At 41.2% G+C, this 16,983-nt stretch overlaps 1 protein-coding gene and 1 non-coding gene across 4 annotated transcripts in view; one reads left to right on the top strand and one right to left on the bottom strand.

Moving 5' to 3' along the window:
• Window positions 1-16,983, top strand: part of PEAK1 (pseudopodium enriched atypical kinase 1) — a 182,542-nt gene that overhangs the window by 91,106 nt on the left and 74,453 nt on the right. The window lies entirely within an intron of this gene.
• Window positions 10,912-11,018, bottom strand: LOC114489699. Its single transcript, XR_003683871.1, has one exon. It is a non-coding gene; the product is annotated as a U6 spliceosomal RNA (small nuclear RNA).

The following is a 16,983-nucleotide window of genomic DNA, read 5'->3' as shown; positions in this document are numbered from 1 at the left end:
AGAATAATGAAGAGACCGGTGGTACCTCTAATGTGTTCCATGCAAATAATGACCCTGCAAAATTCACCATTTGCATAATAATACTGACACTAAAAAATAATAGTGGGTAAAACTACTTACACCTTAGCACAAATCAAATTAATGACACCATATTGTACTAATAGCTTTAAAAAACCCCAAATCATTGGTTTCACTTAAGAATGTCCTTGAGGAGGTTGTATATTGTATTAAATCTCAACCCTTGAATATATGTCTGTTTAAAAATTCCGTGTGATGAAATGGGAAGTACACATAGAGTACTTCTGCTAGATACCAAAGTATAATAGTTTTCTTAAGGAAAAACACTTGTGAAGTAGTTTGTTTCAAAATCTAACTCACAAATGCCCCTTTGCCGTGGCCTACCTTGAAAGAATAAGTGGCAGGCCAACTATGATTATTCACACTTTGGTGTTTGGCTGATGTTTTCTATACAAAAAAAAAGAATGAACATAGTAAGCCTGTTACATCAAGGGAAACAACTGACAGTATTTTTTTTCTCGATGATAAAATTAAAGCTTTCAGGCAAAAGTAAGAATTTTTGAAAATTTCTATTTACCACTATGAACTTGACATCGTCCTAATACCTAAACATTTCTCTTTTGTCAATGTAAATGTCCAAACCTGTAAAAATTTTTATGCGTTTATTTGAGCCAAACTGACAACTATTGCTGGGAAGCAAAACGTCAACAGATTGAGAAAGTGCTCCAGAAAATGGCAGTTTTGTGTCATTTTATACATTACAATCAAAAGAGAAGACTTAAGTGGGTTACATGAAATCTGTTGGGGATATAGTAGGGAGGCAGGAGAAAGCAAAGATGGGAAACCTGGTATTGGAAAAAAAGTAAAATGATAGGCACATACTTCTTTTACATAAGCAGGTACAGGATAGTTAATAGCCAACTGTTAACACGGTAACAGTAACAATGAGGGGATTTGTGGTCTCCATGTGGTGAAGTGCCTGTGCTTTGAGGGGTCCAGGAAAAGAAAATTTGGCATTCTGAAAGAATGTTATCATAAATGTGAAAGGCAGTAGACAGGCTCAGTTAAGGTAAAGATTCACCTGCTTTTAGTTAGAAAGTTTTTAATTTCAGACCATCTTATGTGGTTACTTTAGGTCTCTTGGGTTTGTAAGGCTGTCATGTAGGCCTTCTCCTGAGCTTGTCAGGTTTGGTATGTGGCCCCTTTTTGTCTATATCAATAATGAACAGCATGTAAATGCATTCTGAAAAGAAAAAGTTTAAGAATTTCCAAGACAGTAAGACAGACTGAATGTGAAGAACCTTGTACTATATATTGAAATGTTTGGGCTTTATTTTGTAGGAGCAATTTATCTAACAGAAACAGTCTTTAAGAGGGAAAGTAGTGTGAGGGTTTGTTTTTTTAAATAAAACCTTTTTTGGCAGTAGTATTAAAAATGGACTGGAAGGTGGAAATAACTTGTGACAGGGATACCACTCAAATTGTGGTTATGGAATGTATCCATTAGGCATCATTTCTATCTGGCTAATTTTGATTGAGAGAAATCAATTTAATAGTTAGTCTGACTATTGTGTGACTAGGTGTGTAACTAGGTAGAAACTTCTTCACTAACATTTTTAGAAGCACTGTGACGTGTCGAACCTGCACATATTGAGTGAAATGTAAGCACTGGAATCAGACAAAGATTTGAATTCTAGTTGTACCACTGGAAGTTGTGTGACTTTTTGTTTAAATTTATTTTTCAACCACACTTTACATTTAACACTATTTTGCTTTAGTTTTAGGTATAAAGCATAGTGGCTAGACAATCATATACTTGACAGATCGATCCATCTTCTCATATTTCAGGTACCCACCAGGCACCATACATAGTTATTAAAATACTATTGACTATATTGTTTATGTTGTCATTTATATCCTCATGACTATTTTGTAACTACCAATTTGTGGTTTTTAATGCCTTCACCATTTCACCCAGCCCCTAACTTGAAACTGGGAAAGCCGACATGCTTCCTGTCACTACTAGACCCAATAAGCAGAGACAGGGATTGAATCTTCATGGGTGCTTTATTCAGATGACCGGGGATCTGAGAAGACATTGGGTTTGTACCCTAACGGTCCATCTTACATTTCTTTTCAAGCCAGCCATTTTTACAAGGGGGCAAAAGTGCAGGTAAGGGGTCTAGAATTCAAGGGGGAAAAGTATGGGAGGGGATTTGGAATTCAGGAAAGAGGTTAATCAGATAAAAGCTGCAGTCCAGCAATTTCCCTAACATCCTTCCATCCACTAACTGGTCATTTTCTTTATGTGTGTCCTGGGGGGCATATTGTTTCTCCCTGGAACACAGTGGCTCAGATACCACCTTGATTGCTTTTGGTCTCTTCTGGAGCACAAAAGTCGATTGCTTGTGGTCTCCTGGAGTCAAGATGGGCCATATAGGTTTTCACATACATTAACTACTAGGCTTATTAACTATTACCTTAAACTAAAATTTTCCAACTCTTGAGTCCCCAGTCAAACCCACTCCACTCTGCCAACCATCAGTCTGTTCCCTGTAACTATGAGTCTGTTTCTATTCTGTTTATTTTGTTCTTTAGGTTCCACATATAAGTGAAATAATGTGGTATATGCCTTTCTCTGACTTATTTCACTTAGCACAATACCTCTAGGTCCATCCATGTTGTCACAAATGATAAGATTTTATTCTTTTTTATGGCTGAGTAATATTTCACTGTATATGTGATCACTGCTTTTTTACCTACTCATCCACTGGGGGGCACTTGGGTTGCTTCCAAATGTTGCCTATTGTAAATAACACTGCTGTGAACACAGGGGTGCATATATATTCTTTTAAATTAGTGTTTTGAGTTTTCTTTAAATATACATCCAGAAGTGGAATTATTGGGTTATCAGGCAGTTGCACTTTTTAATTTTTTGAGGAACCTCTATACTGTTTTCCAAAGTGGCTGCATCAGTCTAAATTCCCACCAACAGTGCACGAGGGTTCACTTTTCTCCACAGCCTTGCGACACTTGTTTGTTGATTTATTGATGACAGCCACTGCAACTAATGTGAGATTATATCTTATTGTGGTTTTAATTTGCATCTTTCTGATGATTAGTGATATTGTGCATTTTTTCATGTGTCTGTTGATCGTTTGCCCTCTTTGGAGAAGTCTACTCAGGTCCTCTGCCCACTTTTAAATGGATTTTTTTAGCTTTTTATAATTTTTGGATATTAACTCCTTCTTTTACAGGAATATTATTGGTGAATATTTCCTTCCATTCAGGAGGTTGTCTTTTCTGTTTGTTGATGGTTTCCTTTACTGTGTAAAAATGTTTTGAGTTTGATGTAGTCTTGTTTGTTTATTTTTTCTTTAATTTCTCTTGCCAACAGATATATGTCACCAAAAATATTCCTAAGAGAGTTGCCAAGAGTTTACTATGTTTTCTCCTAGGAGTTTTATGGTTTCAGGTTTTACATTGAAGTCTTCAGTTTATTTTGAGTTAATTCTTGTATATGTTGTAAGAAGGTGGTATAGTTTCACTTTTTTCATGTATCTGTCTAATTTTCTCAATTTATTTTGAGTTTATTCTTGTATATGGTGTAAGAAGGTGGTCAAGTTTCACTTTCTTGCATGTATCTGTCCAGTTTTCCCAACACCACTTATTGAATAGACTGTGTTTACTCCACTGTATCTTTTTGCCTTTTTTGTAATAGATTAGTTAACCATGTGGGTGTTGATTTATTTGTGGGCTCTCTATTCTGTCCCATTCATCTATGTGTCTGCTTTTATGCCAGTTTTACGCTGGTTTTAGTTTTTCTTGTCTTGGAAGCTGTTTCTTTCTCCTTTAATTTTAAATGAGCCTTGTTGGATAGAGTATTCTTGGTTGTAGGTTTTTGTTTTTCATCACTTTAAATATTTCATGTCACCCCTTTTAGCCTGAATTTTTGTTGAGATTTCAGCTGATAGTCTTGTGGGGGCTCACTTGTAGGTGATGTCTTTTTCTTGCCACTTTTAAGGTTCTATCTTTAACCTTTGCCATTTTAATTATGATAAATCTTGGTGTGGGCCTCTTTAGGTTTATCTTATTTGGGTAACTCTGTCCTTTTTGAAATTATGTGACTTTTTCCTTCACCAGGTTAGGGAAATTTTCAGTCATTATTTTTTTCAAATACATTCTTAACTCCTTGCTCTCTCTCTTCTCCTTCTGGTTTTGCTGTAATGCAGATGTTGTTAGATTTGATGTTGTTCAGAGATCCCTTAAACTGGCCTCATTCATTCATTCATTCATTCATTTTTGCTGCTATGATTGGGTGGTTTTTGCCACCTCGTTTTCCCAATAACTGATTAGATCTCCTTCATGTAACCTGCTGTCAATTCCTTCTAGTCTATTCATTTTAGATATTGTATTCTTTATTTTTTTAATGCGCACCTGAGGATTAGTGTAGTTAGACTGAGGGGAAGAAGGGTGTAGAGAGGCAGGGGGAGGGGTTGGAGAGGAAGAGAGAAAGAGAGAAATATGGTTATGAGAGAGAAGCATTGATGACTTGCCTCCAGTTGCCTCTTGTACACTCCTGACTGGGGATCAAACCCATAACCTAGGTATGTGTCTTGACCAGGAATTGAACTTGCTACATTTTGGTGTATAGGATGATACTCCAGCCAACTGAACCACCCAGCCAGGGTGTATTCATTATTTCTTACTGGTTCTTTTTTATAGTTTCTATTTCCTCTTTTATGCTTACTGTCTCTTTCTTGAGGTTTTCACTGAGTATATCCATTTTTTTCTAAGTTTCTTGAGTATCCATATAACCAATGTTTTGAACTTTGTATCTGGTAGAATGCTTATCTTTCTTTTCATTTAGTTCTTTTTCTGGAGATTTCTCCTGCTTTTTCATTTGGGGCATGTTTCTTTTGTTTGTTTTCTTAGAGATGATTTTTAGAAAGATGTTATTTATTTATTTTTAGAGGAGAAGGGAGGGAGAAAAACATCAGTGTGTGGTTACTTCTCATGCACCCCCTATTGGGGACTTGGCCCACAACCTAGGCATAGTGCTCTGGCTGGGAATCGAACCTGCCACCCTTTGGTTCACAGGCCCATGCTCAATCCACTGAGCCACGCCAGGGCAGGGCATGTTTCTTTGTTTCACCATTTTTGCTGCCTCTCTGTATTTTTTGTGTGTGTATTAGGTAGATATGCTATGTTTCTTAGTCTTGGTAGGATGGCCTTATGTAGTAGGTCTTGTGTGTTCACACAATCTTCCTGATTACCTGATCTGGGTGCTCCTTTCTATAGGTTGGTTATATGTGAGTTCTCCTGTTATAGTTGAATCTTGATTGTTAGCCTGTTGACAGGTGTGTTTGACCCTCAGGCTAGCTAACTATATTGACTCTGAGCACAGTGTATGAGCTACTGTGTGAGGGCTGACCTCACCACAAAGGGGAATTTACCCAATCTGCATCCAGTGCCTGCTGAGACCTTTCTTTGGGTGTGCCACTTGTGGAGTTAGTGGGTTTGTGATCTGATGTGGTCTAAAGCATTCCCAGGGTGTATTGGTCCTGATGTTTTTTGAGAGGGACTCCTGGGCAGGTCAATGTCAGATGCTACCTGCGACCAGCCCTGGGCTTCAGAGTGATCCATGTTTGGTAGCTGCCTGTTCTGGGCCTAGGTGTGTGTGGAAGGGGCTCAGCTGTGTATCTAGGCAGGCTACCACTAGTACTAGATCTGGCGTAGGTCAGCTTAAGGCCCACAGTATCCCAAGATTTGCCACCACCTGCCTCTTCTTGTTAGGCTCAGCCACTAAAAGACATTCAAACGGTAGGTTGTTTGAGGCAGGTTCTCAATGAGTCATTACATAGGGGGCAGGCAGTGTTTACCATGTGAATACAAATCCAAACTTAGCTCCAGTGCCAGGTCTGAGGCCACTCAACAAAAGTCTCCAGGTACACCACGCTAGCTGCCAGCTTCCTGGGGCATGCGTACCTCTGAGGTGGGGCAGTGTCTCAGGGAGTTGTCAGGACGGAACCAGTAGATTTCTTCAGCCTAAAACAGATTAAGGTTTCGTTTTGTGGAGGAAGGTTATGCACATAATGGTGGCAGCTATTGGACATGTGGGAAGATGACCCTTGCCTTCTTTCTGTGTGTATGTTTCCAAGGCCCACTTGGTCCTAGCTGAAAAAGAGGCTGTGACCTGTCATGCCCCTTTTGCTTTTCAATGTAACTGAAGAAATATGTAGCCTAGGGCAAGTCTGAGAGAGACTCATCCTAAGATAAAATTCATAAAGAATTTTCTCATTTAAAAAAAAGAAGAAAAAGAAAAGCTTCAAGTACATCTCAATCATCTCAGAATTTCAGTTAAAAACTTCCATTATACAAGCATATAGCAGCAGAGAATGGCTAATCTTAAATGTACCAACCAAAAGCAATGAACCAATACCCCCCTCAAAATAATGAAAAAAGTGCCATCCCATGTCTCCTCTTGCTACTTTTATCCTGGATTTCATTTAAGACCTGAAGCCTCTGAGAAAATGAAAAAGGCAAAGCCACAAAGGGAGACCGCTTCAAAGCTAAATTTTGGAAGGCAGAGTAAAAGCTGTAAATAAAAGTTGGGGACTGTTACAGAAAAAATCAACTCTAGGGCATTTTTTTTTTCTTAGATGAGAAATCTCAGAAGTCCAGATCTCCTTTCTGGAGTCATCTTGAATTCTTTCTTTTCTTTTCTTTTTTAAATCATTGTGAACATTTTATGTACTCGAAACGATTTTTTTTAAAGATTTTATTTTTTTTTATTTTAGGGAGATGGAGAAGGGAGATAGAAAGAGAGGGAGAGAAATATCAATGTGTGGTTGCCTCTAGTACACCCCATACTGGGGATATGGCCTGCAACCCAGGCATGTGCCTTGACTGGGAATCAAACCAGTGATGCTTTGGTTCACAGGCTTGCGCTCAATCCACGTAGCTACACCAGCCAGGGCTGTCATCTTGAATTCTTTAGTTATGAGGCAGTAAACACAAGTGAAATGAGTCAAGTGCTAGCCAGGGATTAAAAAAAAAATAAAGCCAAAAAAACCCCAAAGAGCCAATCAGAATAACTCTGCTGTTAGGGTAATAGGGACACATAAGAAAGGAGTGTTTGTGAAACATCTGTGGTTCTGAAGAAATTACTAGTCAGTGGTTCTGTTTTTGTATCTATCAAAAATCAGAGTGAAGTTTCAAGACTCTTAGCGTTATTAAAGGATGAAAAGAACATGACAGTGTTTTGAACAGTGATAAAATGGTACCCAAATTTGGTGTTTAGACAGCTTGTTTAAAAGAAGATAATAGCTTAAAAGTCACAGGAAAAAAAATGTGAACATAGAGAACAGAAACAATCCAGGACAATGATGCAGCCCAGATACAGCATGTTTAAATATCTATGCTGTGCAGAAAAGTATTCCCCTTCCCCCTTCTCATCCTTATGCTGGCAGTAGGATATGCACTAGATAATTTAACCCTTAGAGTCAGTGATTAAAAGGGTGAGCTTATACATCTTCATTGCTCTTTTTGAAATGGCTGCTTATGATTTAAAGGATGTCCTAATAGAAAGACAGGGTACAGGGCAAGAGGCTGTTCCACATTTTAGTCCATTAGTGTTTGGCAAAGCCCAGTGAAGGCCAGATTTACCTAGGATGCCCAATGACTGTGGGGGAATCTCCACAAGGTCAAGTTAGCAGACCCAGGTGAACATGGTAGATTAAAAAACAAGCAAACAAACCCTAGAAACCCTTGAAGGAAGAGCTTCATCCTGAAAAGGGAAGGGAGAAATGCTTGAAGGGGTGAGGTGGAAGGGTGGAGGCTCAGCACTTGATCTCTGCTGCCTAGTGCTGGGGCTTAGGAGTTGAACTAGGGGTACTGGAGACGAGCTGAGGCAGGGGTTGCCTTCTCAAGTTTCAGCTCCAACAGAGGCAGTAAAAATCAGGTAGATGGCTCTTCCTGAGACCACTCATCCTTTTCTACTAGAACCTCAAAAAGGCCTCAGGATTTCAGCTTCCTGGTGTGTTTGAGGTGACCTTTTTTGGTGAAAAACTCCTTGGAATATTTTCCTGCCACAGTGAGCTTATAAGACACCTTCCCCACAAGTTCTATGATCAATGCAATGTGATCTTCATCTTGAGTGTACTCTTCCCCTGAATAAGGTTCAAACAAATAGTCACCTGTGGCCAGTTCAAAGGCCATGCATGCCATGCCCCAGATGCCAGTCAGCAGGGGTACTATAGCCAGGTCTTATTAGAACTTCTAAGAAGCCAATACTGCCATATTTGAATATCTTCAGTGAAATGTTTATGCACCCAGCTTGCATTTCCAAGATCAGCAGTGTTCACTTGGAGCTTCTCTGCATTTTTTGGATGAAGTAGATTCACAAAATTTCCAGCAGTGGATTTGTTGTCGAGTGTTCCATTATGTTCTTAGCCCTGTTCATTGAATGCCAGGTCTACATTCGATGCAGAGTGGCACACCATGGTATCTGACATCTCAGAGGTTATAAGTCTGCAAGAGTCTGTTTCTTGAGACATGCTGCTGTCTCCGTTTTAGGTTAGGAAACTAGTTTCCTGATTCAAATTTTTGACATCACAGTCATTGGCATTATGTAGATCCTCCTTAAGCCTCAATATTTCTCTTTTTTTAATATATTTTATTGATTACACTATCATAGCTGTCCCACTTCCCACCCCCTACTCCCCTCCACCTTGCACACCCCATCCCATCCACATTCCCCGCTTTAGTTCATGTCCATGGGTAGCACATATAAGTTCTTTGGCTTCTACACCTCCCATGCCATTGCTTCCCTCTTCCTCCCCACTGACAACTCTCCATGTGATCTCCGTCTCTGTGACTCCACTCCCACTCCAGTCCTTTGCCCAGTTTGTTCCTGTTTTTGTTTTTTTGTTTTGTTTTTTTTTTTTATGTTCGGTTGCTTGTAGTTGTGAGCTATTGTCACCTTACATTTCATATTCTTGATCTCCCTCTTTTTCTTAGGTAAGCCCCTTTAACATTTCATATAATAAAGGCTTGGTGATGATGAACTCTTTTAACTTGACCTTGTCTTGGAAGCACTTTATCTACCCTTCCATTCTAAATGAAAGCTTTGCTGGATAGAGCAGTCTGGGATGTAGGTCCTTGCCTTTCATGACTTGGAATACTTCTTTCCAGCCCTTTCTTGTTTGCAAGGTTTTTTTTTCTTTTTGAGAAATCAGTTGATAGTCTTATGGGCACTCCTTTGTAGGTAAGTGTCTCCTTTTCTCCTGCTGCTTTTAAGATTGTCTCCTTATCTTTAATCTTGGCTAAAGTAAATATGATGTGCCTTGGTGTGTGCTTCCTTGGGTCCAACTTCTTTGGGACTTGCTGGGCTTCCTGGACTTCTCAGAGGTCTGTTTCCTTTGCCAGATTAGGGAAGTTCTCCTTTATTATTTGTTCAAATAAGTTTTCCACTTCTTGCTCTTCCTCTTCTGGCACCTCAATGATTCAGATGTTGGAACGTTTAAAGCTGTCCCAGAGGTTCCTAAGCCTCTCCTCATTTTTTTTTAATTCTTGTTTCTTCATTCTGTTCTGGTTGAATGTTTATTTGTTCCTTCTGGTCCAAACCATTGATTTGAGCTTCAGTTTCTTTCCTGTCACTGTTTGTTCCCTGTACATTTTCCTTTATTTCACTTTTCACAGCCTTCACTTTATCCTCTATTTTGTGACCATACTCAATCAATTCTGTGAACATCCTGATTACCAGTGTTTTGAACTGTGCGTCTGATAGGCTGGCTATCTCTTCGTCACTTAGTTGTATTTTTTCTAGAGCTTTGGTCTGTTCTTTCATTTAGGCTTGTTTTTTATTTTTTTGTCTGGGCACATCTGTTATGTAGAAAGGGGCAGAGCCTTTGGTGTTCACCAGGGTGAGACAACACACGCATTGCCGCTTATGGTGCTGTGTGGGGGGAGTGGTCCGAGGGGGGAAAGTGTGGCTTGTTCAGCTCCTGGCTGGCTTCTGGTCACTTCCTCCATTACCCACAAGGTAATTGGGCCCTTTGGTGCTGGTTCCCAGGTGGATAGTTTTGTAGATGTTCTAGAACCATGTGGGTCTCTCCAACAAACTCTCTTGTGAGGCTGGGAGTTTCTCCCACTACCTCAACCCCAAAGGTTTTTTCAGTCAGGTTTTGAGGCCTTATTTCCACACTCTGGAATCTTGGGTTGCACGGTCTGTCTTGCTCCCCAGTTGTTCCTCCTGATTTATATGCATGCAGATGTGGGACTACCCACTCCACCAGCTGCCACCTCACCCAGTCCTTTTAGCTCTTTGTTTAAATGTTACCCCCTCAGAAAATTCCTCACTTACTATCCTATCTTAGGAAACTCTTCCCACCCTCAGTTAGTTCCCATTGCATCATCCTTTTTTATTTTAGATTTATTCATATGTTTATTACTTCTTTTACTATTTCTTCTTCATATCACCCCTCCCTTCTGGATGCAGTTACTTTTCCCTGAAGTATATACTATTTAGTAGTCCTTCCAGTAAATTGTGGTGGTAAACTCTTGATGGTTGACTAAAATCATATTTATTTTATAATTGGCAGCCAATATCTTTTGCCAAGCACATACATATCCTTAAAAATGCAGTTAAAATTTTTTTATTGTTGTTGAGGTATAGTTTTCTGCCTTTGCCCCCCCACCCCAACCCCCCAGCCTTCCCCACCCCCCTCCCATTTCCACCTCCTGCCCTGTTGTTGTCCATATGTCCTTTATACTTGTTCCTGCAAACCCTTCACCCTTTTCCCCTGAAATTGTCTGTCCTCTGGTCACTGTCAGCCTGTTCTCAATTTCAGTGTCTTTGGTTATATTTTGTTTGTTTGTTTGTTTTGTTGAAAAAATATGGAATGCCTCAGGAATTTGCATATCATCCTTGCACAGGGGCTGTGCTAATCTTCTCTGTATTGTTCTGATTTTAGTATATGTGCTGCTGAAGCAAGCACTGGTTAAAATTTTTTTTAATTGGTTAGAAAACTTAGTCAGTGACTAAGACAATAACTATAATGCACCCAAAGTAACTTTTTTAACACTCCCGGCCAAAGTTAAGGATATTATTTATCATCTGAATGGCCCCTTGAACTTTGGCTAGCCTTTCTAATTCTACCAGCTCTCAACTTGTGTTCTTAATTAGCCAAGACCCACCCCATCATGTACTTCTGGATACAATGTAAGGACTCTCAGAAACATCTCAGGCATCCAGTTATGCCTCACATGGCTGGATTTGTGTCCAAACCTCAGCCAGTTTCTGTTTTGGACAGGCAAATTACATTTGGCATGATTTTGTTCCCTTAGGAATGCTGTTCATCTGTATAAGCCTTCCTTTACCTTTCCAAGACCTTTTGATATTCTTAGTCCTTAGAACTAAGCTGAATTCTCAGTATTCAAGGAGTCAATCCTCAGAGCCCTCAAATCCATTCCATGTTTGGCAAACTATGGATTGCAGGCCAAGTCCAACCTGCCATATTGGAAAACAGCCACACTGATTCTTTTACATGCTGTCTGTGGCTTCTTTTTCATTATATCAACAGAACTGGGTAGTTGCAACAGATACCATATGCCTGTAAAGCCTAAAATATTTACTTTTTGTCCCTTAACAGAAAAACTTTGCTGATCCCTTAACTAAGCTATAATAGCTGATTTGTCTGTGATTGTCAGGCATGCTATTGGCCTTTAGTCATTCTAACCAAACACTAGATAAATTTGCTACTCTCTAACGTAACCAGTGTCTTTGGCCGTTTATATACATTGCGTATACACATATAGTATGGGAAGAGAGGGTCCAAACACTTCCTAGACTGTGATGAAATGTGATGTTCTTCTCTCTGGAAAGTTAGAAACCTAAATATTTTAAATGATTATTTTCCAGTTATATCTTAATTTGCATTATCTCTACTAAGAGAACCCTATCAAAGTCATTTTTTCATGCTTAGGACAAAACTAATTTGTGAAGATCAAATTCCTATTTCTCGTAAAGAAAAAATGGAGAAAGAAGCTGAAAGTTGCTGCTTGCTCTCCTGTTCACATGTTCTTTGCTATAAAGAAACTTCTGGACTATTGCCATTATAAAGATCACATCTACATTTGCTGACATTGTTCTTAAAGTTTAGATAACTTCATAAAGTCCTTACTATTAAACTTCTTAATAACCCTGTTTTAGAGAATGTTTATAATTGTTTCACTTCTTATTAATCATAGAATGATACAGAATCACTTTGTTAATGTATACCACGACGGGGTGATCTTCAGACAGTTTTATGTTCCTTTACCTTTTGAGAGGTGATAAAATTCCAGAGAAGTAAGCTGGTTTATTTTGAGTCTCATAATGAATATATTCTAAAGTGAAAACTCAAACTGAGACTACCCCAACTTATTGGGCCAGTATTGTTTCCTTTGTCTGTCTAATGAACCTGAAGTTAAATACGAGTATCTTACTCTGTAATTCTTAACACACTTCCACATTATCTCAGTTGTCCCAATATCCATGAGAGTGCATCTTTCTTATAGGAAATAGAGAAATGGAGAGGTGTTACAGAACACAAAGGGGGACCAAGGGCGATATACTATTACCGAAAGGAACCCCCCAAGTTCGTTATGTCCGCCACCTTATATGAAAGACATCTCTCAATGCCAGAGATTTGTGAAAAGGAAAGGAAATGTTTATTTAATGCTGTACAAACGTAAAGTAGTGACCTAATGTCTTCATCAAAATCTCAAAGTCCCTTAAAACACCCACAAACACACACAGTCCTTCCTTCTCCCCTTTGCCCAGTCTGGGGTACCATATCTCAGGAAAAGAAATAGAAGTCCATGGCTCAGGAAGCCCCCAGTTCTTCCCAGTAATCTGTGCTTGGCTGGGAGGCCTCCCTGGGTTCCCGGCACCATCAGCTGTGTCACCGGGATCTCTGCTAAAGCCGAATAATGGTTCCTCCTTCTAAAGCTGCAGGGGTCCCCACTCTGGCAAAGCCGCGTGGTTCTCCTTTGTATTGCCATAGCTGCATGGTTCTCTGCAATGCCACAGCCAAGTGGTCCTCTCTCTGCACTGCCGCAGCCACATGGTCCTGTCTGCACAGTGGCTGCGGGAGTCTCCACTATGCCAAAACAGCATGGTTCTCCTTCTAATAGCTGCTGTGTCTGGGTTTAAATCCCCATGCCAGTCCTCCTCTGCATCCCATTTGTGACTTCTCCCACAATTGGCTATACTTGGCAGTACTCTCACATACTCCCAGCTTTACTGGGCTGCCATCGTGAATCTGGGCAGGTGTGGCCCCATGTCATGGAGCCAATCTTCTCCAAGCTCTCATGCAGGCGCTGTAACTTGGGGGATCTGCCCCCCAGTTACATCTAGGTGGGGAATTGACTTCCATTCCCCTGGCTCAGAGCATGGCCAGAGCTATTTAACATATCTATGCAACCAGTTAAAGGTTATAGACGTGTTAAATGACCACACCAGAGGTTAGCTGCAAAGCTGTTGCTGTGCAAAACAGCTCTCAATGGCCCTGCTCCATTTGTCCCTTCCCCCACCCCACACCTGAAGGGGGAAGGAGTAAGGACATTTTACATGTCTTTCTAATATTTCCTGGACACCCTGAGTACCGGGCCCCATTCCAAATCCCTATTTGAACCCCCCCCCCCCCCCCTTGGCTGCATCCTGTTATAGAGGCTCGTGGACATTCTCATTGCTACTCTGCAATCAGGTGGCAAAGCCAGACCCTGACTTCAGAGATATTTGGCCCTGCAGTGATTTTTGTTGCATTCTTGGTTGTGATTGTTGAGTCTGTTGGTTTATGTCTTTTATAAAGTCAGCCTGAGCACAAGCAGGCATGTGACCAGTAAGTGCCATAACAATGTATGCTAATTCATGGACCTGTCAAGCAGTCTTAAATACTCAACATTGGCATAGTTGTTCATGCTCTTCAAAGCACTTTATGTGAATTTCCTAATTAATACATACTTCTGTAAATATCACTACACCTATTTTACAGAAGAATAAAGGGAGACAGGGACAGAGTAGTACTGGTGGAAGAACTTAAATTGAAATTGACTGTAATTTCTGGGCCTAGGCAATCAGTTTCAGTCAGTGATTAGTTAACATAACTGGAGGAGGATATTGATTAGAGTCATCAGGTGCTATTTAAATGTTAATTCCAGGACAAGCAGTTTATTTTCTCTGGTGCCTCTGTAATAATGATCTGTTAATAGCAGGGAGAAAGGCTTGCCTACAAGGAATGAAATGTTGATAGTAGCACATACTGATCAGCTCCTCACCCCCAACTCTTAGTTATCTGGGAGCGAAGTACAGTGATCCTTCACCTATCTCAGTAGTTACATTCCAGAGGCCCCCGAAACAGGTGAAAATCCTTGAAGTGTTACAGAACACAACAAGGGGGGGCCTGGGATGATACACTATTATTGAAAGAAGGCCCCGGGTCCGTTATGTCCGCTGCCAGAGGAAAGACGTCTCTCAATGCCAGAGATTTGTGAAAAGGAAAGGAAATGTTTATTTAATGCTATACTAACTTAAAGTAGTGACCCAATGTCTATCAAAAATCCTAAAGTCCCTAAAAACACCCACAAACACACAGTCCTTCCTTCCTTCCCCCTTTGCCCAGTCCAGAGTACCGTATCTCAAGAAAGGAAATAGAAGTCCATGGCTTAGGCAGTCCTCTGGTTCTTCCCAGTTAGAACTCCATCTCGACTGGGAGACCTCCCTGGGTTCCTGGCACCCTTGGCTGAGTCGCCGGGATCTCTGCTAAAACCAGGTGGTGGTTCCCCCTTCTAAAGCTGTGGGGGCCCCACTCTGCCAGGCCGCGTGGCTCTCTCCTTCCTAAAGCAGCATGGTTCTCCCCTCTAGGGCTGCCGTGGTTCTCCTCTCTCTCTCAGGGCTGCAGGAGTCTACCCTCCTCAGGGCTGCGCGTGGTTCTCTCTCTTAAAGCAGCATGATTCTCTTCTCTAAAGCAGCATGGTTCTCTCTTTTCAATGGCCGCCAAATCTGGGTTTTAAGTCCCCGCAGCCATTCTTCCTCTGCAGCCTCATTTCCAACTCCTCCCACACTCGGCTTCACAGCCGGAACTCGTATCCTTCCAGCTTTACTGGGCTGCCATCATGAGTCTGGGCAGGCGTGGCCCCATGTCCTGGAGCCAACCCTCCCTGAGCTCCCACGCAGGCGCTGTAATGCAGGGGACCTGCCCCCCCCCCCCTCAGTTACATCTAGGTGGGGAAGTTACTTCTGTTCCCCTGTCTTAGAGCTGATCACAGCTACTTAACCTATCTATGCAACCAGCCAAAGGCTATAGATATGTTAAATGACCATGCCAGAGGTTAGCTGCAAGGCTGTTGCTATGCAATGCTCTCAATGGCCCTGCTCCATTTATCCCTTCCCCCAACCCACACCCTGGGGTGGGGGATGGAGACATCTTAAAATTTCCTGGACACCTTAAGTTCTGGACCCCATTTCAAATGCCTATTTGGGGTCCCCCTCTTGGCTGCACCCTGTAACAGAAGTAGAGGTGTTATATTTATTTTATTATTTATATAAACCCTTCCCACACTCCTATAAACCTTTCCCGCTCTCTTATTAACCTTTCCCACACTCTTATAAACACTTCATATGCTCTTAAACACTTTCTACACTCTTAAACCTACGTAATTTTAACAACATATAAACTTCTATATGGGTACTCACCAGTGAAGTACAGTACCGCAAAATCCCATGATATAGCGAAAACTCCACGATACAGAATTAGATTTAAAAAAAACAAAACAAAACACAAAAACGAGATACAGTGAAGCCACAATAAGTGAACTGTGATATAGCGAGGGACGACTGTAGTCTCAGTAATCAGGCATTGACCTTTCTGTGCTGCTGGTGGTGCAGGTGGGCACAGGTAATCAGGGTCTTGGTGATCACAGACAAAGAATTGAACCAAACACACAAGAGCATTTATAGCAGAAAGAGAGAGAGCAGATTTATTAAGTGATAGTACACTCTACAGAACATGAGAGCAGGCCAACTCCAAGCAGAGGCTGACCTCAGGTTCTGGAGGGATTCTATTCTTACAGGGTAGAACTTTCCTGGCTAGTTTTGGCAGGCTTTTATCGCACATGTATAAGGAGTTGTATTACTTTAAAGCTACCACGGATGTGGTCTCCCATGATTTTCCTTGATTGGCCACTGGAAAAGGGGGGGGTTGCACAATGTGAATTTATTACAATGAAGCAGGGATCATGTATCATCTGCGCAGGTGCATTCATGAGTCACCATGATTCAGAGTTTTTCCAGAAAATGAGAACAACCCATCTAAGAATGAAGTCTCTGTCCTGTATCGATGTCCTTTTATCTTAGCCATGGGGCACCCCCAGAGTTTCCTCCCTCCTATCTCCTGCCTCATTGGCACATGGATAAAACTTCACTCTGCATCCAGGACAGTGTCCTGTTCCTCTGACTTCCTAGTGAGGAAGGAGTTTCCCATCCCAATCCTTAGATGCTCCACTTTGTAATCTGTCCTAGTTCTATTCTCCATGGTGGTACAGAAATTTTTCTCTGGGGAGTCTGGGTACAGATCTTGGTGGTGTTCTCTACCTGCCCAGGTGCTGCCCAGACCCCACCTATAATTCTCAGTCCCAGCTGTGTGAGTCAGATTGGGCTGCTATAACAAAATACCACAAGTGGGGTAGCTTAAACAACAGAAATTTATTTTCTTACAGTTGTGGAGGCCAGAAGTCCAAGATCAAGGTTCCAGCTGACTCAGTTTCTGGTGAGGACTCCATCTTGCAGATGGCTGCCTTTTCACTGTGTCTTCACTTTCCTCAGTGAATGTATTCAAAGAGGGAAGGTGGAAGAGAGACAGAGTAAAAGCCAGAAGACCAAGCTCTCTGGTGTCTATTCGTATGACAAATTCTGTCTGATCA

This window comes from Phyllostomus discolor, chromosome 1 (genome assembly GCF_004126475.2).
Source record: "Phyllostomus discolor isolate MPI-MPIP mPhyDis1 chromosome 1, mPhyDis1.pri.v3, whole genome shotgun sequence".
In the NCBI taxonomy this organism is placed as follows: Eukaryota; Metazoa; Chordata; class Mammalia; order Chiroptera; family Phyllostomidae; genus Phyllostomus; species Phyllostomus discolor.
The sequence above is the reverse complement of the archived record's forward strand: the minus strand, read 5'-3'. Positions and strand labels throughout refer to the sequence as shown.